This window comes from Salvelinus sp. IW2-2015, unplaced genomic scaffold (assembly GCF_002910315.2).
Source record: "Salvelinus sp. IW2-2015 unplaced genomic scaffold, ASM291031v2 Un_scaffold2012, whole genome shotgun sequence".
Classification (NCBI taxonomy): Eukaryota; Metazoa; Chordata; class Actinopteri; order Salmoniformes; family Salmonidae; genus Salvelinus; species Salvelinus sp. IW2-2015.
The window spans coordinates 218,523-223,289 of NW_019943361.1; positions in this window are offsets into that span (position 1 = coordinate 218,523).

Below are 4,767 nucleotides of genomic sequence, written 5' to 3' on the forward strand. Positions count from 1 at the left end.
GCAGTAGGTAGAGTGTGGTGGCGTACATCACCAGGGTAAACAACACTGGTCCTTGTAGCTCAGTAGGTAGAGCGTGGTGCGTACATCACCAGGGTAACAACACTGGTCCCATGTAGCTCAGTAGGTAGAGGCGTGGTGCGTACATCACCAGGGTAACAACACTGGTCCCTTGTAGCTCAGTAGGTAGAGCGTGGTGCGTACATCACCAGGGTAACAACCCTGGTCCATGTAGCTCAGTAGGTAGAGCGTGTGCGTTGCATCACCAGGGTAACAATACTGGTCCCATGTAGCTCAGTAGGTAGAGCGTGGTGCGTGCATCACCAGGGTTGTGGTTCGATTCCATGAGGGCTCAGTATGTAAAAAATAGTATTAAAATGTATGCATTCTTTACTATAGTTGCTCTGGATAAATGACTAAAATGTGCAGGACTAGTCAATCTATAGGCCTTATGTTGCATCATATGTCAGGCCTGGCCTGGCTCCTATTGGACCTCTGGTTTTTCCGGCCCTCTACAAACATCAACCAGAACCTATCTCAAACATGTTTGATCTCTTTAAATCGCTCTGACACACGTGTTCCTGTTTGCTTTGTCAATGGTTGAACATAAACACAACTTTTCTGTGATGTAGTCGAGCAACACTGAAGGGCACAGTTTAGAAGGGGTTTTTTGGTCCCTCCAGCTGTTAGAGTAGAGGCATGCTGGGTACACTGGGTATAGTTGACGAGTGGTGCTTCCTGTCACATGGTTTCTGGATATATAGGCAGGCAGGAAGGGGACAGAGGAGGCTTTCTGTGTCTCCAGCCAAGCCCAATCAGCAGACAGACGGATGTTTGTAACCATGTGTGAGAGAGAGATGGAGTGGCATGAGTATTGAGAAACAACCAGCAGAAGGTGAAAATCAGATGTCATGGGGTGTTTGAATGAAGCAGAGAGAGGGTGAAATTAGATGTGTTGGGAATGTTTGAATGAAGCAGAGAGAGGGTGAAATTAGTGTGTTGGGTGTTTATGAATGAAGCAGAGAGAGGGTGAATTAGATGTGTTGTGGGTGTTTGAAATGAAGCAGAGAGAGGGTGAAATTAGATGTGTTGGGATGTTTGAATGAAGCAGAGAGAGGGTGAAATTAAGAGGTGTTTGAATGAAGCAGAGAGAGGGTGAAATTAGATGTGTTGGGGTGTTTGAATGAGGCAGAGAGAGGGTGAAATTAAATGTGTTTGGGGTGTTTGAATGAAGCAGAGAGAGGGAAATTAGATGTGCTGGGGTTTGAATGAAGCAGAGAGAGGGTGAAATTAGATGTGTTGGGATGTTTGAATGAAGCAGAGAGAGGGTGGAAATTAGATGTGTTTGGTTGTTTGAATGAGGCAGAGAGAGAGGGTGGAAATTAGATGTGCTGGGGTGTTTGAATGAAGCAGCAGACAGAGGAAGAAATGATGTGTTGGGATGTTGTGTTTGAAAAAGCAGAGAAAGACCGCTTCTCTTGGAAGGGCCGAGCCCGAGTCTGTTTGGGCTGGTATGTATGTCCATAAAGTGCCAGTCAAAGCTTTATAATGGGAAGGCATTCCATACATCATGATAGATGTGGCGGGGAAGGGAGGAGGAGGCATTCCATACATCATGGTAGATGTGGCGGGGGAAGGGAGAGGAAGGCATTCCATACATCATGGTAGATGTGGCGGGGGAAGGGAGAGGAAGGCATTCCATACATCATGGTAGATGTGGCGGGGAAGGGAGAGGAAGGCATTCATACATCATGGTAGATGTGGCGGGGAGGGAGAGGAAGCATTCCATACATCATGGTAGATGTGGCGGGGGAAGGGAGAGGAAGTAAAGTTCGCTGTGGGTGGAAGGAGGAGGAAGAATTGAATGAAAATATCCTGCACACTACCAGGGAGATTCCAGTGTGAGCGTGTGCACTAGAGGTGGCAGGTAGCCTAGTGGTTAGAGTGTTGGACTAGTAACCGAAGGGTTCTAAGATCAACTCCCTGAGCTGACAAGGTAAAAATCTCTCATTCTGCCCCTGAACAAGGCAGTTAACCCACTGTTCCTAGGCTGTCATTGAAAGTAAGAATTTGTTCTTAACTGACTTGCCTAGTAAAATAAAAATAGTTTGCACAGCAGCTAACATGGTTTGCTTCCTTTCTGTCTTGAGGGTTCTAGTCATCATCCCAGAGGTTCTGCTTTCTTGGTGAACTCAGTGACCCTTGACAGTCAGAAACACACTGTGACGTACCCTACGTCTACCAATGCAACCTTAATGCTCTCTGTTCACAAGYCTTGCTTTTTCAGAGAAATCACACAAAGATAAGGTTCCAGGTTTAAAATGGAGGATGTTTGAGGRTGTCTGGGACCATATTGTTAGGCCTAGTCATTCACTTAAAGGACCAATCAGCAGTTGAGACWACAACAAAGTGGACACCCCACCTCTGTTTTGGTAAAAAGCTGAGGGATGGGATAGGAGAAATGTAGCTAAAACTCTCAATTTCATAGAAAGAGCTTTGGATGCAAGGACTGACCGTCCCYAATTATAGTTTTAACCATGTTTTGAGGATGTAGTGTGTTTGTTTAAAACAAGCTTATATTTTGGGTTCTGACGAAGAGTGACAGTTGAACTAAGCTTCTTCCAGAATCAATGGGTATAAATCATTGATTTATTAGTCCAAAAATGGATGTAGCGACTGTAGATGAGCCCTTTTAATGGGGTAGGAWACGTAATACAATTTTCAATAGAATCGATCAGAAACCTTTCTTACCATTCCTGCAATTAAATGGATATGTCGTCCAAATAAATCAAAGGCACTATGAGTGTACCGTCACCTARGTATGTTATGATTAGATTGTAAGAAACTTCTGGTAATACCTCAGAATATGGAGCTCATTGATAGTTATAAAGCTTTGTGTTTCTGATACTTTGTCCAGTGTGTGCAGAATCCATGTGTGAGATCTGTGTGTGACATCCTGACGTCAAGATTTATGCAAAACGTTTGAAGAATGCAGTGAATTGTGCAGCTCAAATTAATATTCACCACTGAGAATCTCTATGGAAACCAGGTCTGGTTTAGTATACAATAGTCGGACCTGGGGATCCCTGAGGGAGGGAGGGAGACACAGACAGACAGACACAGACAGGCAGACAGACAGGCAGACAGACAGACACATATCGGATAAATAGTTACTGTATGCAGAGTAAGAGTTTTCTAAATGGTTTAGTTGTTGCTGTTATCAGATGTACGATCAGCTGGATTAAACCCATTGAAACAGTGATACTATGTTTAACTATGTGGGAAAACTGGTTTGGCCATATAGCTCTTACTGTGTGTATGCGGACAGTACATTCATGCATCCTTGTATGTTTTTGTGCATTTGCAAGCCATGCCTAAACGGGATGCATGTGTGTGTATACTACTGTGACCTGGTCCTGTATAGGTAAGGCGGGATCCCTTTGAGGAATGATGATGGATCCTAGAAGGGTGAAATACAATGGGGGTTTGCTTATTGGCAGGTACACTGTAATACTCAGTTCCACTGCTCACACACACTGTAATACTTAACCTGGCCAGGTGGAGAGGCCATTAGGCCKAACATCTCTCAGGTACACAGCCTGACCCATAAGGTCACGTAWGGTTGGGGCTGCTTTAGCCATGGGGTAACCATGGTAACCTTTTTATCCTTCATCCTTTAGCCTGTGTCGTGTACATTAGGGCAAAATACAACGYTAAATGTTTTAAAACGTTTTGCAACAGGATGTTTTCTTATTGGACAGGACCAGGTAGTCCCRCCCTGTTTGTCTGTTTTCTTCCGTTTGGTGCCTAATGAGCAGGACCCTGGCCCTGCATCATATTGTCTTAGTGTGCTGGTGTGTCGCAACAGCTCCTCTTTGACCTGTAAAGATACCCTGTCAGGGTAGTTGTCACAGTCTCACTTCTGCATTGAAGGGAATCAATCAGTGTGATCTGTGAGATATAGAGCTATATCTTTTACTCTTCACTTACCCTCAAAGTGAACGTGAAAGTAGGGATATTTTGAGAGTTGAAGTCAACCCTTACAGATAGACATTGTCTCTACACAGTGTGTTGAATCCGAAGTGATAGCTACCGCTGTTTTGGAAGATGGAACATGTTGAAATGACTATTCTAAACAAAGGAAGGGGGGGGGTGATGTCCTTGTTGGCTTGCGGTACATCAGATGTCTCACTGACCCCTGACCCTTTGTAATCTCATTTGGGGCCGAGAGGCCAGCCGATCGTATGACACTAACTTCGTTGCCATGGTTATTTATCTCCACTCAGTATGTAGGCCTACTGTTCAGTCAGCCAGGCCTGTGAGTGAGAGAGCGATCAGCAGAAAGATCCTGATATTTTCCCACGGAGGACATCCACACTGTCATTGGCTCTATTAATGTAGTAGTTAAGTGGCCCCCGAACCCTCCCTCAGCCCCTCCCATCCCAAATACAACCCCCGAACGGCCTCCCTCAGCCCCATCCCCCATCCCAAATAACAACCCCTGAACCCTCCTCAGTCCCGTCCCCCATCCAAACTAACCCCATCGAACCCTCGCCTCCAGCCCTACCCCCATCCAAATACAACCCCTGAACCCTCCCTCAAGTCCCTCCCATCCCAAAATACAACCCCGAACCTCCCTCAGTCCCTCCCATTCCGCAAATACAGCCCTACGCAAACCCTCCCTCAGCCCCTCCCCCATCCCAAATACAACCCTGAACCCTCCTAGCCCTTTCCGATCCAAAATCTCTCTCAATTCTTCCTCTCTTTTTT